Below are 23,002 nucleotides of genomic sequence, written 5' to 3' on the forward strand. Positions count from 1 at the left end.
TCATCTTTAAAAATGTCTTTATTGATGAAGAATACAACTTAATTGGGATAGAGTCTATATGATATTAATTTTTCTTTGCAGTTGCAACTTAATGTCTTCAGGAATGAATGAAGTGGTTCAGATCCTGGATCCCAATTTCCATACAATAAAACTTGTGCAAACTGAACAAAATTTATGTATCAGACCCCATTTCTTTTGCTGCTTGGAAATGCTCACTATTTCTAACTTTTTAAAGATATGGAGATTTAAATCTCTAAAATACATTTTTGAACATATAAAAGAGTGTATCATAAAAAATAAAAATATTGTTAAAATTAGTCCAACTTTGCAATTTCAAGGTGGTTAAATGTAATTAGGATACTATATTTTGTTGTTCATCATTCTAAATAATTGAAACTTGATCAGAACTTGGATTGTTCATAATTTTAACTTTACCAAGTAGTTGTTGCAAGGAGTTTCCATGTGCATGCAATCATTTTACATACATGCAAAATTTTGGTACTTATGTTTTAAATTATGTATGGATATATTTAAGTTCTTAGGAAATTGTGGAACCTGGTATATGAGCTTACCGATTTTGCTGCATTCAAATTGTATAATTCTGGTGATAAGAAACAATTTTTAAAATGTGCTTATATCAAAGCCATAAATACAGTTAAATATGATTGGAAATTTCCTAACTAATAATTTACTATTCAATGAAGAGAAAAATCTGTCATCGTGACTATATAAATGTGGTCTTACATTATTTCCAAATTGACTTTGGTCTAAAGCATCTTACCTATTAGATCAAGAATAAGCAATTTACTGAAGATTTTCTACCTAGACTTTGCTACCTTAGCATTTTCTATGGTTTTTTGAACAGTCATTCAGTTACAGACTCTTACTGTAGGGACATTATGTAATTATGAGTGTGTTTTGCTTGTTTAGAAAAAGGTTATAAGAATTATGAGCACTGTTTAATGAATTGGTTATAGTTAAAATCTACAGTCTGTATATCTATTTTGCAACACGATATGTCAGTTAAGGCAAACTTGAATTCTCTTAAAACAGAAAATCAAGTCCAAAATTACAACAAAAGAAAAAATGTATACATGTTTCTTGTTTTAAAAGCAAGACAAAGTTTTCCTGGCCTAGCAATCAAGATGTTAATTTGGTACCAAGCAGAATTGCTGTACTAGAAAAAATTTAGAAAATTGATGTAAAGAAATTGATTAAAAACAATTATTGACCTGACAAAAATCATGTAAAGTCTGTGATTTGACAAGAAACCTATATTTTCAGATAGTTTAATAGTGGTATTACATGTAAAACTACTTTTTCACCACGTTCACTTGAGGATGTTATTTTATCTTAGGTTAGGATGAAGGAGACTTTTTTCTAGGAACCAACACTTATCTATATAAATAAAAATGTAAATGTTCATTTGCTCAAAATGTTAAATCTCCGAAAGTTCTTCACAGATTGCTTTGAAATTTTGAACAACATTGCATTCAACTATTCATGTGTTTTTATATACCTACTATTTATGTACTTAAGGTGTCATACCTGTGACAGGTAAAAAACATGCTTTTTTTTAAAAAAATAGCCCTATCTGTTGGCAACAGATGTTATACTAAGTATTTTACGATTTCATTTCAATTTTTCCAATGTGTATGTCCGTTATAGACTAAAACTACTGGACCGATTTACGCACTGCGAAAAATCGTAAAAGGGAAAGAGGGGGAAAATGGAAAAGGGGGTAAAGGAGAAAAAAAAGAAAAAGGGGGAATGAGGGAAAGGGGATATGGTAATAATGAAAAATAGGTAAGAGAAATGGAAAGGGGTAAAAGGAAGAAAGGTTACATTTTGATAAGTTCCATAATGTTCATTTTGTTAATGTTATAAAACATTCAATTGTGTTCATTTAATCTACATATATACTCAAAAATAGAGAAAGCGAAACATTACCGGGTCTGTTAGTTTCAAATGCAAATATTTCCTTATTTAATATTTTTATTTGTTATAGACAAATATTTTTTTGGTTCACAATTTTGTATATTTCACAATTAGTAGATCGAAGAATAAAAGTACAAGGAATTCATTTAAATTCCAAATTTATCCCTAATATAAACAAGTTTTAATGCAACCAGTAATGTTATAACACAATGAAAAATTCTATTTAGTTAAACTGTAGTAAAATAACTGTGTCTCACTGGTACGTCAAAGGGAGGATTTTCGGTTTTAGTTAACCTTGAAAACTTACCCAATAAATCCAGTTTTTTTGCCTCAAACTCTGATTCCTGCGAACAGAACCGCCTAAAAGTTAATAGGGGTTTATTTGTAATAGGTTTACATCATCCTACCAAGTTTCATCAAAATCAGTTAAAAATTGCGCCCAGTAGAACGAAAACATCTGAAAATGTACAAAGATCCTCATTTTTTGGTGTAACTCCGGTTCCTGTGAACAGGAGAAAAAAATCAATAGGGCTTTATTCCAATAGTTTTACATCACCCACACAAGTTCGTTAAGATTTGCATCCGTAAAGCGGACGAAAAAATCTTATACATGTATATGTGTACAAACGTGACTGAGCGCAGTAGCGATTTCCAAATTGTTTGGAATTATGCTAAAAATTGAAAGTGAGGGTGTATTTATTTTTAGACCTGAAAACTGCAAATAACTTCCAGAAGTTAACTGGCAAAAATGTTAAAATTTTTTAATTGAAATTTTAAAACAGTTACAATATTTTTAAAGTGTAATAGCGTAAATAAATATAATAAATAATATTTGACATAATATAGGTACATATATGAATATCAAAAAGGGTATTATTGTTCGATTATTTTTGATTTTAAAAACAATAAGTAATTTAGATATCCATCAGCTGTTCCTGTGTGTTCGAATCTATATCTGTGAGTGTTGTAAGTGCGTCATGTGTTTTATATTAATTGTTGTTAAAGTGGTTTTCTGTTTTAAGTTTTTATTTTTCCTTGTTTCATAGGCATTCATAAATTTTAATTCTGAATGAAAATTTTCTTCTTTCAATCCGAATACGTTCATTTTTCCATATTTTTACTGACGCCACTTGCTTTTAAGGTTATGTTGTGAAGGGTTTGTTTCGCGGTCTGTCAGTTTACATTGTTCTGTAAGTCTGAGGTAAGTTTCTAACTTTCTAAAGTAATTTGAATATTGCGATAAGATATATTAGAAAATTTATTTATAAATAGTTGAATTTAATTAGTATGGTTTAATGTTTATTTTTCGTAGCTTTCCGTAATAGAATTATAAATAATAGGTAGATGTGTTGGTTCGCTTCGTAAGAAAAAATGTACTGTCCAAAAAATATCTTGTGTTGTAAACTTTTAAACAGTAAGGGTAAAATTGTGTTAATTGCTTCACCCAGATGCCGTATTTTTATAAGAAGAGATTGTAATTTTAAACGAATACATAGTAGTAATGAGAATATCAGCAACTGGTCGCCAGCAAACATTGAATTGGTTGAATTCAATTTTTCATGGTTTAAAAATGGTCAAATTCTGGAATAGGATTCAGCTGATTTTGAAAGTGATGATTATATTAGTATAACACATTTTTTTTAAACTAATTTTATATGCATAATTTGTGTTTTTTCTTTACACAATATCTTTGTTTTAACACAAAACATAAAAAGTCATTGAATACAATGATATAACAAATACAATCAATTTCTAGCATTTATAATGTATGTTTTTCATTATTTATTTATCTGTTTCTCTTCATTCATTTGCAAATAAAATGGCCGTTTGGGAGAAGGTATCTTTTATTATTTAATATATTACTGGATAGCTTTACTCCTACTTGTGAAAAAAAGTTGTTACAGTTTTTCTAGATTTATTTTTTAGTATTAATTTCTAGATAGAAACAAGTAACCATGTTAATGTTTACATTGGAATAAATTGGAAAACAAGATTACACAAAAAAACACCATGTATAAATTGTAATGCGTTAATGAATTTTTGTAATTTTTTTAGCACAACCATGTTTCTCAATTAATTTCTAAACTTGTTCATCTAACCCTTCAAAATTTTAAAATAACAATGAGTGTTTTTACAACTTGAAGTAGCATTGTTGTCATATTAGGATTTTGATTCTGACCTACACAGGAGTCAGAAAAAAATGAATGGATGGCCATTAGTGATTCAAATGAATTTTTTTTTTATAATGGCATGAAGGGGTTCTGCAGAATTCCTTTTGGGGACACTTTCATGTCAAATGTAATTTGTGTCTGTTTTGTAACATAGTAAACCATTACATTTAATACAGGTAATCTTTGTAAAATAGCTTTTGCATTTATTCATGGAAATATCTTATTGCTCCCATATAAAATTCCATAAGATGCGTTTACTTTGATAGCTTCTTCTTTTTTTATTTTGTTTTTCAATTCTTGTGCTGAGTTGTTTTAAGCCAAATGAAGACATAAGAACTTCCTTGAGTTACTGATTGAATGACAAACTTTGAAAATTGAAGTGATCATCACATTCATCTTTTCAGAGAATTCAAATTAATTCTTTATTAAAAATTTCTTGAAAGCCAATTTTTGGTCTCACTTCGTTTGCTTTACACTGTATTGTTTATTGTTTGAACATTTAGACCTGCTAGATAAAATTTCTGGCCCGAAAGGTTCTTTTGATGGTGTTTGGTTTTTCAAACTTACATAAGAGATTGGGATGAAAAAACTTTGTAATTATTTAGAAAGATGACACGGCATTTAAAAGTCAATAATCTTGCAATATATTGTTGTTTTCACCTACTGATTGTAAATATACAAAAATGTGTGGTGTTATTGTAGTTTTGGACTTAGAAAGATTTGTAAAATGATTATCAAAGAATTACATATACCCATAATGGCGAGAGTAATGTTTGAATTTGTATCACTATTCTCCTGTGTTTAAATTTTAAATATGCCAATTTATTACTTAATCTGGTTAAATAGATTAGATGAGAGCGTTAGTTACGATTGGTTAGGTTATGTTGATATCGTACGTATTTCAGACATGCAGTCTTTAGTTACCTAACTTAACTTATTATTAACTTAATGAATTTCTTTATTACTGATTTCAGTGATTTGTGCGACGGTTTCAGTTATTGATAGATTGTAATGAATAGTTAATTGTTTCATTAAATGCAATTTAAATTACAAAAAAATTAAAATAACGAAACTAATTTTTTTATTCCTATTGTGTACGTTGCATTCTGTTCAACTAGTGAACAATAAGCAACTTCCTCTAAATCCCAATGACTTGAGGCTGATATGTATGTCATGAATATGAGGTATAGATTTGTACAGACTCAGGCTGCCATTCTTGAGATCTGTGGTTAATTGAACCCCAGCTACCAAAGTACACCGGTATCCAATGTGTAACATTAAAAAAAAAACCGTGTATAAGCAACCAATTTTGAGACTTTTCTGTTTCTCCCTCACAACATAACCCAACCAAACATAATAACATACGCTCGCAACCTCGTCTAATAAACGTCAAATATACAAATCATTTACAATTTATTAATAACAAAAGTGATATTTCAACTAAATACAATAATGTCAATTATTGTTATTTTACAACTCGTGAAGGAAAACAGAAAAGGCCCTCCCAATTTTTACTAAGATTTGAACCTTAGAACCTTCGGCTTCGAAATTCAGCTGTAAACAACTAATTTGCGACGACAAGCAAACCATTAATTTAATCACTAGACCAGCCCGGTGGGTTAAACTTCCGTTTAATGCGATTAAATTACAAAAAAAAATAAACAAAATTTCGTACGATATCCGCAAAGATAACCTAACGCTCGCCGACCTCGTTGTTATTTAAAAACTTATGTGCGACACTTTTTTTTTTTTTGTATATTTACAATCTGTGTTATGAAAACAACATAACATAAAGATTATTGACTTTTGAATAATTATTAAAACCATTTTTTATTTTTTGTCGTCTCTGGACTAAGTAATATTCTTGTATTAATTAAATGATTCCATTACATTAGTTGTCTCTTTCATTATACATTTGGGCATTCTCATTCGGATGGCGGGAGGTAAGGCTATTTTTACTTTCTTGTACGAAGTAAAGGAACTATTGTGATCGCGAAAAATTTCGGGGTTTAGATTTCAACGGAAATATCCATTTTGACCATCCTTGAATCCATTTTGACTAGTTTGACCTGACGTCTATATGTACTCGCATAACTCGATTATCCGTAGGATGCTGAAATTTTGAATTTAGGATTGTTGCAACATCTAGTTGTGCACCTCTCCTTTTGATTGCAATCGATTGAACCAAAAGTGTCCAAAAAAGCATAAAATCCAAAAACGTTTGGATTTTAACTGATATATCATTAGTGGTTACTTATTTTGGTTGGTTCTCGAGTTATAGCCAAATTTTGGCTATAACTTATTTTTGTTTAATTTTATTTTTAATATATTGATATTGTTGAAGAATATTGATTTATTAATAATTATTAACCCGTGATTGGTAAAAAAAAAGTATTACAGTAATTAATAATTCAATAATAATAATAGTAAAAAAAAATGAAAAAATCAGAAACTATTAGTGAAATAAAATTTGATGTACTTTTTTAAGTATGTGTATTTGTTATTTAATAGATATTATTACATATATGTATATGTAATAGATTTAGTGAAACATCACCAAACATGGTGATTATTTAATATTAATTGAAAATTATAATGTAGAATCGTATTATTTCTGTTTAATTTTATCACAAGAACAACATATACACTGAGGCAGACATGCCCGATGTTTAATAAATCACAAAAAATTCGCATCTTTAGTTCATTACTGCTCTGATATTGTCAGACAATAATCTCCTAAGTTGGAGTTGATCATCATTTCGTTAATATGTTTTTTGTTGCCGATCATTTAATCGCTCTTTGGTTTGATATACAATTCTTCTGAACTTAATTTGTGTAAGTATTCTCTACTTTTCAAATTTTCTCTCTATATTCATCAACCTCTTAATATTTTTATTCTTTCCTTGGCCTTAACCTTTTCTTCCTCTTTATCATCTTCTCTTAATCTTTTTATTAAGTCTGTTTTCAACATTTTCTTCCTTTTTTTTAATTTAAATATATTGATTTATTAATAATTATTAATCTCTGATAAGTTATTAGTGAAATAACATTTTATGCACATTTAAAAATGTGTTTATGTAATTTTATTTGTGTACAAGGAAGTCTACATTAGATTTTTTCTTTTTTTTATTAGTTAGAGTGATATCTTTAGACTGGATTAATCAATTTTTGTGAAATTTTGTACAATGACTTTTGATTATGGATAATTGATCCCATTTAATTTTGGTTACACTTGGTAAAGGGATTGGTTGGGGCGGGATACAGTCACATTTGGTCCCGAATCTCAAAATTTTATTCAAAGAGTATAATAATTTTCTTTTTCATAATTGTTTACCTACATACTTTAATGTTTCGCTTAAGTTTCCTTCCAAGTAGTAATCTGTTGGCGTCCTTGGTAGCCAATTTCACAACTGTTTGCTGGGTTTTTAAAAATAGTATTAATCATTAAAAAGGTGTGAAATATAAACTGCAAGAACCCAATAATTCCATCTATATAAATCATTTTTTTAATATTTACTTCTGGTCAGGTGTATTAAATCATTGAAAATTTATTTGAATAAATAACTTGAGTTAAAAAATACCAATTTAAAAGATAATGACAAACTAAACCAAATTTATTAAATAAAAAAATCTTATCATAGTGTTTCAATTCTCTTCTATAGGTATCATTAGTCTATATTGCTGTTATTCAGCTTATGTTAATGTTGGCTTTTTTTGGAGTTAGGTAGACATGTATGTAAAATTTAAAAGTTTGTTGGATTTTTAATTATACCATTTTACATTATCAACATTTTCTTCATCATCATTATAATCTGGTGTTTGGCCTTGCAGCAGGTCCCTTTCGCTGTGCTGTCTCCATCCATTTTTGTCCCAAGCTTCTCCTTCATATCCTTGTAGTTTACAATTTTCAACTCATTCATTTGTTAATGTCATTGTTCATCTTCTTCGCTTCCTCTCTCCTTCTAATGACTCTTCCAATGCAGTTGTCAAGATTCCTCTTCCTCTAACCACATATTCTAATCGATTTCCTTTTTTTTGCTTACATATCCATGAGTATTCTTTCTTTTTCAACCACGTTCATTATTTCTTCATTCCTTACTTTATCTGTTCAAATTAGTTTCTCTATACTCATATGTCAAAAGTCTGAACTTCCTCTTCTTCATTATCCATACTTCACTTCCATTCAAGACAATCCATAAATAGCATTTGGCTAAACCTGTTCCTTAACTCTTAAGTTCAGATTTTTACTACATAGTAATTCCTTCTTCGTACTAAAGTCTTCCTTTGTCATTGTTATCCTTAGTTTTATTTCCATTGCTTTCTCCAGTCTTCCTTGGTAAATAAAAATCAGATGGGTGGATAAAGTGACAAATGAAGAGGTATTGCGACAAATAGATGAAGAAAGAAGCATTTGGAAAAATATAGTTAAAAGAAGAGACAGACTTATAGGCCACATACTAAGGCATTCTGGACTAGTCGCTTTAATATTCGAAGGACAGGTAGAAGGAAAAAATTGTATAAGCAGGCCACGTTTGGAATATGTAAAAGAAATTGTTAGGGATGTAGGATGTAGAGGGTATACTGAAATGAAACGACTACCACTAGATAGGGAATCTTGGAGAGGGGCATCAAACCAGTAAAATGACTGAAGACAAAAAAAAAACCTTTCATTACTGTTGTTCGTCTCATGTGTAATTTTTTAATTAATCTTCTGTCCTTCTATTCTATTTTTCTTCTTTAACAATCTTCATCATTTTCTCCCATTTTAATAAGAAATGCCTTTTCTAAATCTATGAAACACAGACTCATTCCTCTTCTTCTATCTAATATCTCCAACCATCCTTTGTAGGCTGATGCTATTTTTGTATTTCTTCCTTTTCCTGAAGTCAAACTGTTCCTCACTTTCATTCTCTTTCATTATTCTCAATAACCTGTGGTTTAGGATGCTTAGCAATATTTTAGTGGCATGGGCTATTAAATTTATTGTTCTGTGTTCTGTAAATTTTCTGGTACCAGTTTTCTTCAGAATCTGTATCATTATCTTCAGAATCTGTATCATTACCGTTTTTTAGGCCATTCATTAGTGCTATATATCCTACACAAAGTTCAACTATTTCTTCCTCCTTTAAGTATTCATAAAATTCTATGGGAATTTAATCTACTCCAGAAATATTTTATTCTTCATTTCTTTAAATGTTTTCTCTATTTTAGATTTTAATATAGATATTCCTTTAGCCTTTTCAGCTATCTCATATTCCTATTCTGTGTTTATTTACTTAGGTTTCTCTCTTGTCATATTCAGATCCTCCACATAATCTTTATTTCTCCTCATATAGAATTTTGTCATCCTTATTCAAAATTTCTCTCATTTTACCATTCTGTTTCTGTTTATCCCATGTAATGCTCTTCGTGTCCTTATACTTCATATTGTACTGCCCTTTCTTTTCAAGATCCTAAGTGTCATTGCATTCTTCCTTCAAACACTTTTATTTAGCTTTTTGTGTTTCCCTCCGTTACTCATTGTTTAATTTGTAATACGCGACTTTTATTTTTTCCTTTCTTATTCTTATTTCCACGTATTTCTTGCATTTTCTATAGTATTTCTGTTGTTATCCACGGTTTCTTGTCTATCCTCTGATTTTTTTATTACAGTATTTTTTATTCTCTTCCAAGTAAGGAATGCCTTACAGCATTCCTAAAGTATTCATCTACTGAGATATGGTCTATCTGATAGTGTGCTTTGTCTTCAGTACCTGAGCATCTCCTTTTATGGTTTTTGAACTAAAGCGTTTTTGATAATATTTTTAGTAACTATATTTTATAATTTATACCTTGTAATATTTATTTCTTGTACTGAAGTCCTCATTTTGTATAATTTTTTTTTTCTTCCTTATAGTAGTAATTATTGTACAGTGTACTATTTAAGGGGAAGTATGCTAATAGAGTCAAATTTTGCAGTTGTGATTTTTTCAGATGTTGACTCCCTTTAACCGAAGAACTAAATTTTAGTACTGAAAAATTCATAAGAAGATATTTATATTGGCTTGTTTTTTGCTTGATAACTCTAAACTGGATGGACCAATTTTGATGAGAATATTCCACAATGATTTCTGTTTGTGGGACATTAATGCTTTATAATTTTAGTCAAGGAGGCAGAGAGATATGGACTTCATTGATCCTATTGATCAAAATTTTAGTCTATCAGTAGAATAATTTTTTTTACATAATTCTGCATCATTTAGGAGGCTTATACAATTTTAGTTTATATTGTATCGATTCAGATCCTAAATTAAAAGAATGAGGGCAAAATTTTATTTTCTTTTATGCATCGTAAAAAAATTCCTTATTTATTTATTAAAACAGCTGACATATTTAAAAAATTATCATTTCACGTATATTATCACTTTCTAAATCTAAGCGAGGTGTAATTTTCAGCCACAAAAAATTGTGGACGTGGGTAGATCCTCTCATTTGGAATTCAATTCTTGTATAAAAGTCATTTACAAATTGAACTCGACAAAAATTGAATTTCTTCGTTCAAGAGTCTCATTGAACAACCGTTGCTTTTTATTGAAAATATTTTAGGGTACGTTACATTTTTAACAAGTGTGTATTTGTTCATACTGTCCAGGTACATTACTTTGTCCAAATTTAATATCTTATCACAACTGCTGTAGTACAAACATTGCATAACTTTGGGGCGGTATATTTTAGCTGATGAAAAGGTTAAGAATAATATGGATTTTCTTAATTGAATGTTGAAAAAAGAATATATTTCTTCTGTTCACATTATGCTGGACTACTCGTTGTGCTCTCTGTTAAAGCCATTGTTGGCAAGGAATGGAGAGGGTGGTATAGCGACCTGACACGCTACGAGGCGGGATCTTCTCCCCTTGTAGGGGGGGGGGGGGTTGAGATGCTCGTTGTGCTGGATTTGTAGCACATTATAAACTTTATTATTATTACTAATTTTTCAAGATATTTCTTATTCACAATGTCATATTTTAATTTTCGTTATTAGTTATGTAATAATTTTTTTATTAACTAATTTTCCTTCTGAGTAGTAATATATCTCATAACCTGAGTTTCTCAGGCTTTGATGAGAAAGTTTTCCAATATTTCATTAAGTTTTTTAAAATATGTTAGCCGTGTTCAAAATATAAACAAACAAAAACATAAAAATGATTGTATAATTTAATATAAAAAGTTACAACTTTTTTGATCATATTTAAAGTACATGTCTACCCAAGTTAAAGAACATTATCGATAGCACCAACTGATGGCAGGGCGAGAGCAGCAGGACTAATCACTGACGATGGCCAGAAAATTGGTTGAAAACATTATAGGAGTTTTGTAGGCAGTTTAAGAAATTGTTTTTGTTGTTTTGACAGTTTTACTTAGTTCTTATTACTAAATATCATAATTTGATTTACTTGTTTCTTAATAACATGTTAAAAAAAAATATTTATATAATATTAAAGTGCTTTCAGGCATAAGCCGAACATCAGTAATGTTTAAATTTTTCATTTTTTATGCAATAGATATCATGATACGTTAAAATTTATAGATAAAAAAAAAATTATTTTTTTAAATTGAAAACATGATACTAAAATTCCTTTAACTTTTTTTGAGCACAGTACTTTAACTGCTGACTCCTTAACTCCTTTTTTTGAGCACAGTACTTTAACTCCTGACTCCTTAACTCCTTTTTTTGAGTATAGTACTGTATTAACATAAAGATAATATTAGAATTTCCTTTAATATACTAACGTTTTAAATTTTTAAATGAAAATTTTGTTTAACGTATCATGTTATCTATTATGTAAATCTAAAATAATAAAATTTAAAAAGAAAACATTACTGAAGATGAAGATGGGCTTATGCCTGAAAGCGCTGTAATGAAAAAAAAAGTAAGGTAAGAATGTTCTTTGATTCTGTACTTTGTGTAGTGGCTGAATAAATTTTATATTATATAATTAGCTAGATTTTACATACAGTGGAGATATGGACTTTAAAAAATTTCATTTAAATAAATTAATATATATATATATATATATTTATAAATAATCTGACTGTCAGAATACCAAATTTACAAGTAAAAGATAAACTAGGTCATTATAATTTCTTTCTCATTGTAAAGCAAAGTCTAATCGATTATAATTACTTTTCCTTAGTTATAATGCTTGTGTGTGTGTGTGTGTGTGCAGTTTCTTGATTCATTGTTATTCTTTTTGTTTTGTAAATATAATTATAGATTGGGCAAAAAGAGGCCTTTAGTGTCTCATTTTTCCAAAAGAACTAAAATTCTTTTGTTTATAAAAACAGTTTTATAATTTTTTACATCATAATCTTAAAAATGTTTTTCATTATATAAAACTTTACAATTTGATTTTAAATTACTTAAAGGGACTAATATAAAGAGAATTCATTTTTTAATCATTAGGGATCCACGATTACATTTTCAAAAAAAAATTGTTTTCTGGCAAATATGATTTATTTTAAGAAAAATCATGTGGATTTAGTTAATAAAATGCATGTAACCTCCTTTTTTTAATTCAAAAAGATTAATTATAATCAAAAAAAGGTATGCGCATCTCTTTAGTAATACTGAAGATTTATTTCTACTGAAGTAGTAGTTGTCTGGTGTGTGTATGTATACTACATGTGTATTGTTTAATTAAAAAATTTGCCTTTTAAAATTAATACTGTTCTTTTGCACCCGTTTTTAATAAATTTGTTTTTTCAGACGAGTAGTTTATCATGTGACTAAAGTGGTTGTAATTTGTACATTGTAGTTTTTTGCTCTATTTCTCTAAATAAACACCATGTTACTGGCAGACAGGATGCTTTTTTATTTTATATCGCTGACAGTTATAGAAAAGTGTAAAAATTATGTTTAAGTAAAAATTCTCAACTTGCTATAGAGTCATAAAAGTAAGTCAAATTGTGTGGGATAGCGGTTAAAACGTTTCAACTGAATTAAATAAAAAGTATTTGCGAGAAAGTTAGGGAATGCTTAACAGAATTTTTTTATCTGTTGTATGAAGTTAAAGATCGTTATAGTAATTTATAGAAAATTGTATATTTTATCACTAATATTTTCATTATTATTGCTAATAATAATAATAATAAATTATGTTAATAATATATTATTAATGTTTGGTTAAAATCTTCAGTTCTTGAAGATCTTAATCAAAATTACTGTAAAGGAGAAGCCACTGATTTAACCAGTGACCCTAGTGTAAAGATGTAGTTTTGTGAAAAGTAGTCTCGCTTGTTTTGTATTGAATTTAACAAATTGTACTGTACAATAAAACCGAGCTAACAAAATGGAATCAAGAGTTCCATCCTAGTAAAGGCAATTACTTTTACACGGATTTGAATGCTAGATAGTCGATACCGATGATTTTTGGTGGCTGGGTTTTAATTAACCACACATCTCAAAACCGTTGACTTGAGGATGTACAAGACTACAGGAAGATGATGTATATGAATTTAAATGAATCGTACATTCATTTCATACATATCATCCTCCGAAGTAATACCTTACAGTGATTCCAGAGGCTAAACAGAAAAAAAATCAGTACAGTTGAAGTTAGAAGCATTACTAAGACAGTTGTATCACGAGTAGGTGTAGAGCGTGTTTGTTTCCTGCGGAAGGGTGCACAATAACCGAGATCATCTCGGTCTGTGTAAGTGACTAGTGTTTTATCGATTGTTTTACAACTCATTTTCTGTAAAACAAAATGGCACCAACCATTAGAAATTCAGAATTATCACTTAAGCAGTTAAATAGAAAATTTTGTTCTGTATACTGCAGCCAGTCCCTAAAATTTAATGAGATCACTTTTTACTTTTCAAATTATAAAGGTTTCTTTCTTGGCTACCATATATATATGTTTTCTGCATATTAGTAAGGAAACTTCCTGCTAAATATTAAACAAAAAATAAAAAAAAAACATTCAGTTATAATTGTTCTACAAAATGGTAAAATGCTTAAAAGTCAAGTAAAAACTGGATTTCACTTTGGTAGCCCGATTAAACTCTTACAAAAAATTAATTATGGTATTTACCATGTACAAAGTTATTAAAAAATATGCAGTTTTTACACATATACATACTAAAATATTTATTTACAGACAGTCTAAATTAAAAAAAGAAAAGAAGCTAAATGTTTATCAGAGATAATAAATACACTATTTAGGCACTAACTGAAAGGATTTTCCTTAAAACCGGTACCGTAAATTATTATATTATCCGTAACCGGTTTGGGAAGCAGATGCGTCATATTCTTAAAAGATTTACGGTTTCATATTATGTTTTCTGTTTTAAAAATGAATAATTTCTATAAATTATCGTTATAAAATTTGAATTACAATCTGTTAGAGTGTTGTGTACACCTATCGATCAGATTTACATTTCACATTTGAGCTATGTAAATGCTTTTCGTTTCACATAACATTTTGAAATTCTAGCGTTTGACTTAATGCATTTGAATAGGTACCCTCCACCTTAAAACTTAATAAAACTGTTGTTAAATGAACGAATGAATTTTCTCAAATATGAATAACAAATGCGCTTTGTAATCGTCTCAAAAATTCTATATATTTAAATTAAACTTTGAAAAAATAAAAATGAAACTGTTTCTTATAAAATTTGTTATACGTAACAGTTTAATTTAAACAATTTAATTATTTAAAATAATAAATAATTTAATTTATTAAATAAATATTCAATCGTTTTAATTATATTAAAATCTTTTTTTTGTCTTTTATATTAAACCTATTTTATATTTTTGTTTTCTGGATAATTATTTTATTTTTATTTAACTAGGTGTGAATTTATTAAGAATCTGTATGTACCATTATTATACTTTCCTCTCTTTATCCGCGATACTGTTCAATCTCTCTTTTATTTTATTTGTTATACAATATTGGTTATCGGCAGTGTATTGTATCGGTTCAATCGAAAAAGAACCTGTAGATTTTTCACCAAGAATAATATACATAATTATGATACGTTATAATTCTGGACCTGGTAAAAGCTAAGTTCAAAGTGCTGATAGAATCGGATTGTGTAATAAATATTATTGTAAAGTACGGTAAAAAATATATTTATAAAAGAGTGTAGCGGTTTATATTTATTAAAAAGAAAGAATAATCGGTTGTCTCTATGTTACGTGTATTATAGTAAAATAGTTTTTATCGACGATTAATGGAAATGCAATTTTATCTTTTACTTTTTTATAATAGTGTACATAATTCGCGATAAAGTGATACTGTATAATGATTTTTATGTCGTAGTTAATTCGCTCGGTAGTTATTAGGAAAAAGTATAGAAAGAATCCGATCTGACCTTGATAGTTCATCTGGTACTAGCGTGACGTAGAACGTGGATTAATCGTCGTCTAGTCTACGTAATGTGTACTCGAAAAATAAAATACTGTAATATTCTTGAAAATCAAAAAAAAGAGAAGAGAGGATTTAAACGTTTTCAGTATTCTAACGCGTACTAAATGCCGGTGGTGATTCTTGACGAACGATATAATAATATTATAATGCGCTGTAATATTTCATCGCATTAACATCAGTTGTTATACGTTAAAAAAATAATATTTACAAAATTTTATATGTTACGAAGACTTTAAAAAGAAGTTTATATTTATAAGATACTTAAAAAAAGGGAAAAAGCCCGCTGTTTGATCCAAATCAATTTTTTCTTTTACAGTGTGAAATCATACCGTTTACAAAATCGATTGATTTTTATTATTAAGATATATGTTCTGCTTTTGACGCGTATTTCAACCGAACGATTAAATAGACGAAATGGTAAATAAAAAAGTGGCGGAAATCGGGTCCGAAATCTAGTAAACCGGCTACCCACTACCGACCGTCATAGTAGACTTATCATTGTAAGTTTTCTCCGCATTATTTTAATGGAAAATATTTTAAACGAAAAAATTCTTTTTCCCGAAAGACTATTAGGAAATGTTTTCGTTTGTATTTTCCCGGCTGAGCTCATTTCTGCTATATTATTAAAACGAAAGGAAAGTATATAGTTCGGTCTAAAATTTCGATGTCGGATTTTTTGCGAACGTCGATGTTTGACGACCCCGTGAACCCAAAAGACAAACCCACCGGGTTGGTCTGTCGGTTAACTCCTCATCGCAAACAGCGATGTGGAAGTCGAGAGTTCCAACGTTCAAATCCTAGGAAAGGCAGAGTTACTTTTATACGGATTTCAATACTAGATCGTGGATACCGGTGTTCTTTGGAAGTCGGGTCTCAATTAACCGCACATCTCAGGAACGGTCGGACTGAGACTGTAAAAGACTACACGTCATTTATACTCGTACATATCATCCTCTGAAGTGATACCTTACAGTGGTTCCGCAGGCTTAAGAAGGCGTCCAAAAGACAAAAAAAAACAAAAATTTCCGGAAGTTTTATGTACGTGTCTGTCGGTCTGTCTTTTTGATTAATAATACCGGAATGGCTCGATATAAATTTTTAGAAAATGACTTAAAAAACTTCTATATATGGGCTTTGACGGCATTAAATTTCGGACAAAATTAAAATAAAGGGAAGGGTAGTTTTTATTATCTTCACTTCCTTGTACGAAGTAAACGAAGTATTGTAATCTCAAATAATGTCGATTTTCAGATTTAAACGAAAATATCCATTTTGACCAACCCTGAATCCATTTTGACTATTTTCGGCGTGGCGACTACGTACATATGTATCTCGCGTAACTCAAAAACGATTAGCCGTAGAATGTTGAAATTTTGGATTTAGGATTGTTGTAACCTCTAGTTGTGCATCTCCCTTTTTGATTGCAATCGACCGATCCAAAAAAGCCCAAAATATTCTTTTACTTAACTGCATTTATAAGCTCTCATCTAAATCTTTTCAACGATATATCATAAGTGGTACTTTTCATCGGTTCTACAGTTATAGCCAAATAAAATTTGAATTAATGATATATTTGGATCGTAGAAGGGGAAGGCACATCGGTTCGAATCAGACTTTATCTCCTTTCCTTTTTTAAACTATTTTTTTTGTTAATTTAAATATATTAATGTATTAATAATTATCGACCTCTGATTGTAAAAAAATTACGATAAATAATAATTCAATAATAAATTAGGAAAAAATATCCTAAGTTGTTAATGAAATAAAATTTATTAACTTTTCATTTTAAAAAAAAATGTATATATGTATTTAATAGGCGTACAAGTAAGTCATATGATGTCCATACCAGATTTTTAATTTTTGATTTTATGTACAAGAGTCGTAGAAAATATAACTTATTTAAAATTCTAAAGTTATTAAGTAAATCGGATTTAAGAATGGCGGATATTCAACACTATTTTTAAACGGTTTTGCCTTCGTATTTCGAAAACCCCGTCGACCAAAAAAGTTGAAATTTAGTACAAATGACTTTTAGACCTCAACGGATTAGGGAGCATCACGGCACCCGTATTTTTAAAAATACATTCTTACCCCCTCGGGCAATAGCTACGTATACAAGATATCCCGATGTTGCTAAACTTAAGGGACCGATTCAGGGTATCGAAATAAACAAAGTTTCTTGTAGAAAATGTCCTGTCTTGCTTCTTTTTCCGTCTGGTCGAAATCTTTTGAATAAAAATTTTTTACGTCTTAAGAACAGTTAGAAATATTTTAATGAAATTTGGTGCTAATACACCCACCCAACACCTATTATAAAACAAATAAGCTTGATAACTTTACTTTGAAAATTAAAAAATGGCAGACAACAATTTTTTAATCGTTAGTAGTTGCGTAAATATTAGTTTAATATATAATTTTTTGTTATCATTATTGCTTGGTATTACTTCGTTATAATGGAAAAATCTATGCATCCAAGTCATTACATCACCTTTAAAATATTTTCGTGAAAAAATGTTTAATTATTTTAAAAACTAAGAGTAAAAAAAATTTTCCTTTATTCCAAACAGCGTTAGCTCACGCTCGATAGCCTCTTTACGTTGTGTCCTTTATTCATTTTCTTACTTTTACTAATATGCAGGTTTCTACCTCTGTGTTTTTACCGAACGTTTTTCCCCCCATATAATAGCGTTTTTTGTTGGCCCATCAGTATTTTAAATTTAAAAAAAGTAAAATAAAATGGTTAAATTGAACATTAAACGGTCACGAACTCTTTTTTTCCGTAGGACCTTTCAAAACTAAGTAGCAACACTCTTTTTAGAGGAGTTACCGGTAGTACTGTTGACATTCGCAAAGATTTTTACCCGGAGGTTATGTATACCTTTGTTTGTCAATTATGTTGAAGAAGAATTCAGTACACTAAAACACGATTAGGGCGTGATTAACGGTAATTCCTCCGCCCTTATAGACATCACCTATTAATAATGCGGAACAATATGTTAAAAAACCTAGAAAATTCATAACATTGTCGTGTATCTACCGACATTTTCAAGAAAACACTTTCTGTTCCGATGCCAAAACTATCGTGCAAAATAGGTAAACGGATCAAATAATAACAAGCCAGGAGTATACAAATTAAATTACCGCCACGATTACATTAAAAAATACATCGGACTAACGGGATGTGTATACACTCGTCGATACGAGTACTGTTTTCAGTCACACCGTCAAATTGTGTGAATCATCTCGTGGAAACAAGAGAGTACATACAAGTATATAAATCATAGCATGTTAATTTTTAATATCGCACGTAAAAAAAAACTAGATCTAAACGTATTTGAATGCGTGCAATTTATCTATTAACGTACGAAATACGATTGATAAATTGAAATGTTTTCCGATTTCTTACTTAAGGGTTTCCTTACCTTTTCGAGACGGGTTTCATCGATAATCAGTCGGTAAAGAAAGGTTCTTTAGAGAAAAGTTCTTCCAGGGTTTTGAAAGCGAATCGTTTAGTATTAAATAATTTTAAAGTGTTGTCGCGTTTCGTCAATCTGTTCAACAAAAGTAAAATAAAAAAAGGTTTATGCTTAAACAAATAATAAAAAGGTTGACCTTATTAAATATTAATACTTATTTAGCTTTTCTTTAAATTTTAACTCTTTGAAATCGGCGTCAAATGAAGGATTTTTTAAGTTATTCATTGTAGTAAAACTAATTTTTTTTTGCCTGTATTATGTACAACTGATACTTAGTTGCTTTCTCTGGCGGTAATGATGTTCGTTATAATATGTACAACCGGTCCTTATGGTATGTCAACTTATAGAGCTGTGTTGATGCGTGTAACTTTTTATATTCGACCGGATGAAGAAGGCAACGGGAAACTGCTCATTTTTATGTTACTTAGTAAGACTGGAGCGTAGGATGTTCGTTATTTTTGAAAATTGCTGGTTTTTTAAGCGGCTTTATCGTACAATTATTTTTAATTTGAATGCTTCCTTCTTAAAGTCAAAATTTAAATAAAATATAATGTATTTTTTATTGTGATTTTTTTTAACGGTTTTTTTTATTATAATTTTTTTAGCCTCTCTCCATTATTCGACATATATATTTTTACAAACACAGGATGATATTAGAGGGTGAAAACGGCTTCGTATTTCAAAACTGAGGGATTCTAGAAGGCAGAAACAAATGTTGATCTAAATTTTTACAAAACTATTACAAAAATTGAAAATTAAAATTGTGTGTTTTGAATGAAATCTTTGTCGGTCATCTCGGATCCGCCATATTTATCAAGCTGTTTTTTTCTTTTAAATAAGAAGAGTGACATACGGTAAATGACTTTTATAATATTTTACGAGAAAAACGATGGTGAAAACTGTCTCTTGATAAACGCTTTCTTTTTTAAGTAACAAGCAATCAAATTTGCAAACACGAAAATATCGCGGTGATAATAAAAGGAGCTAAAACGCCTCGAAGTGACTTTTTTTATTTCGTATTACTTTCAGAATTACAACCGGTAATAAACTTTAAATAGTTAATGTTGGAATTAATGACCTTGAACACTATTAATAACGGTCTTCACGATAATAAAATATGTAATATCTATACCCGATAATTTGTAACATTATACAAATTAAATGGTTCGATTGATATTATTTTATTTAATCCTCACAATTTTTAATTTTAAAATTTAGTTAAATATTTTCGGACCTAAATTACTTAATACAATAAATTTTGGAAAACAATTAAAACGATTTAAAAAATATGTGACAAATTCAGATTAGTAAATCGGCTGTTACTTTACAACAAAGCGAGTTATTAAATTCTCATTTTGACTTCTTACTTCAAAATACAAGCACTGCATTCGATCGTCTCAAATTAATTACGTATTGGAAAATTAAGTTGTAACGTGTTGAAGTATTTGTTCTCTAATGCAGATTATTATCTTAGTTTATTCGTTTAGTTTTATTAAATAATAATAGCGGATCCTTTAAGTGAAATTGTTGTTGACGTACGGGTACGCAATAGAGAACAACGGCCCTTACAAGAGGTGTATGATTTATTTAATAACTTCAAAACAGACAACCAATAAGTAAACCGACTTTGACCGAGACGCATTACGATTTAAAGAAACCGGTACTGAAAGAAATTGTCCTTGCATCAGGAGACCAAAAACTCCCACTTATGACGCAAAGTCATTAGGTGTTTTGCATACATTTATTGCAGGTGACACGTTTAAACATTTTTTTTTTGTAATGGCTCGATTTAACAGATATCTCGGGTACGGATCCCGTAAATAAAATTTAGAAATTAAAGTTTCTTCGCTCTTTTTCTCTGTTGTCATCCGCAGATTGGTTTGCGACGAGTTTCTAGAGCCTTTTCTCTTGAGCTGTTTTATTGTTCTTAGTTTGAGGAATTTATATCATCCGTGATCTTTCTTATGTTCGTCAGTCTATCCTTTTCTCTTTGTGGTTTTCTTTCAATCATCTCTTCAATAAAGAGATAAATATTGTAACGCGCGAGTCAAACCCGCTACCTCCCTCAAAGGTATTTTTCTGACCGCGGCCACCCACAAAGGGGTTTTTGTGGCCCGCGGAGTCGGTTACAACCTAACTTCTTAAGTAAATCATATCGATTAATTAATTATATATTTTAAACGACTCTAAAAGATGTTGCGAAAAAATCCAAAAACGTTTCCGTAATTAGTTAAAAATAGTGTGTATTGAGATACGCCTTTTTCGCTTAGATGTCAGTTTAGGCCTGTAAATGAACATAAATATTTTTATATTCGATTAAAATATTGTACTTAATCGCGCTCCCCAGGCCATTACAGATTAGAAATATTGGCCCGAAGATGAAAAAAGGTTTATGACCCCGTGTAATAACTTCGAATAACGTAATCTAAACGTCAACATTTTTGTTAACTTATTTGTTTATAGATCGGTGAATAAAATTAACACAAAAATGATAATTTTTTTGAATAATCGACCTAAAATGGTTGTATAGCAGAAATTCTTTTATTACAACTTTTTCAATGACAATCCCTGATGGTAGTTTCGTACAAGAAAATAAAATGGTTTTGTTAAGTACTTAAAATGTACTTAAACAGTTTTGACGTTAAGCATTTAAATGCTTAATTCATATTTTTAATTTTATCTCAAAAGATCGTATTACAAATTGAAATCGGAAACAAAATTTTGGAAATAAGATATTTTTAACTTACCTCAAAAATGAGGTTTTCAATTCATATTACAACATATTTTAATTTTTATAATAACGAGAAACGACTTCTCTTCCGGATCTGTACATCTATCTTAGTACAGTTATCTTTTTTGTTTTTCTGTTTAGCCTCCGAAATCATTGTAAGGTATTCCTTCACAAAATGAATGAGGATGACATGTATGAGTGTAAGTGAAGTGTAGTCTTGTACAGTCTCAGGTCAACCGTTCTTGAAATGGGCGGTTAATTGAGCCCCGACCACCAAAGAACATCGGTATCCACGATCTAGTATTCAAATCCATATAAAAGTGACTAACGTTTCTTAGATTTGAACCTTACAACTTTCGACTTCAAAATTAACTGATTTGGGATGACGAGTTCACCACTACATCAACCCGGTGGGTCGTAGTTCAAATATCTAGATTTATATATTGTACATAAGAATGTGGGATGGAATTTTTTTAAACGTTTATTATTTCGTTTTCTTTCTTCTGCGGTTTCAAAATTGACAAAAAAGCTGCATACGCTTCGCAAATTGAACTTGAATCTACACGTGGTTGTTTAAGTGCTATATTAAATTTTTCATAAAAATTTCTTATATAGGAACCGAGTGATACCTTTATATTTTTCTAATCATTAACGCTTTTAAATATACTGTACATTTAAAAAACCTTATCTTTAATATTACGTAAAGAGGAAGAGGGTTTTTGTTTGTTGGGGATAAACAAAAAAAACTACTCGATCAATCGCAACCAAATTTTTACCTGTGTTTCATGGCATAACTGAGAAGATTTTTAGATATATTTCACGTCGAAAAATCTCGAAGCACCAACCGATCGATTGCTTTCAAATTTTCAGATACATTCGTATTATACCACGGAAGGTTTGAAGCCACAGAACGAGACCGTAGCTCCCTTGAAGGTTAAACTATTAAAAATATTCATTATTTCTTCACCCCCTCCCACCGCCAAGTGGGCGAATGATGAATGATGAATGTAAATTAAAGATATTCATTAAAGAAAAAAAGAGCTTAATACTTTTACTTCATTATTTCATTTCTGCCTCCATACCAAAGAAATAAGGAGTTTTTCGTCAAAGGTGTGTGTGTACTTTAGTTGCCGTAGTTACTATTATTCTATCTTTTGTAATCGAGTTTCTTTTTCAAGTTTCTATAAAGCCTCAATACTATAATTATTATTTATCAGTATTATTTTCACACGACCATGAGGATAACGAACAATGCGGGGATCCAGGGGGCGGAGT

The 23,002-nt window shown here is 29.6% G+C and overlaps 1 protein-coding gene across 5 annotated transcripts in view; it reads left to right on the top strand.

The window, feature by feature from the left end:
- Positions 1-23,002, top strand: part of LOC142329602 (uncharacterized) — a 97,211-nt gene that overhangs the window by 4,993 nt on the left and 69,216 nt on the right. The window contains exon 2 of one of the 5 annotated variants that reach the window (XM_075374314.1): positions 2,985-3,139. The exons of the other annotated variants lie outside the window; for them this stretch is intronic. The gene's annotated coding sequence lies outside the window, so the exon portion shown is untranslated. The remainder of the gene's footprint in view (positions 1-2,984; positions 3,140-23,002) is intronic. 5 annotated transcript variants of the gene reach the window in all.

Source organism: Lycorma delicatula, chromosome 8 (genome assembly GCF_047948215.1).
Source record: "Lycorma delicatula isolate Av1 chromosome 8, ASM4794821v1, whole genome shotgun sequence".
NCBI classification, from domain to species: Eukaryota; Metazoa; Arthropoda; class Insecta; order Hemiptera; family Fulgoridae; genus Lycorma; species Lycorma delicatula.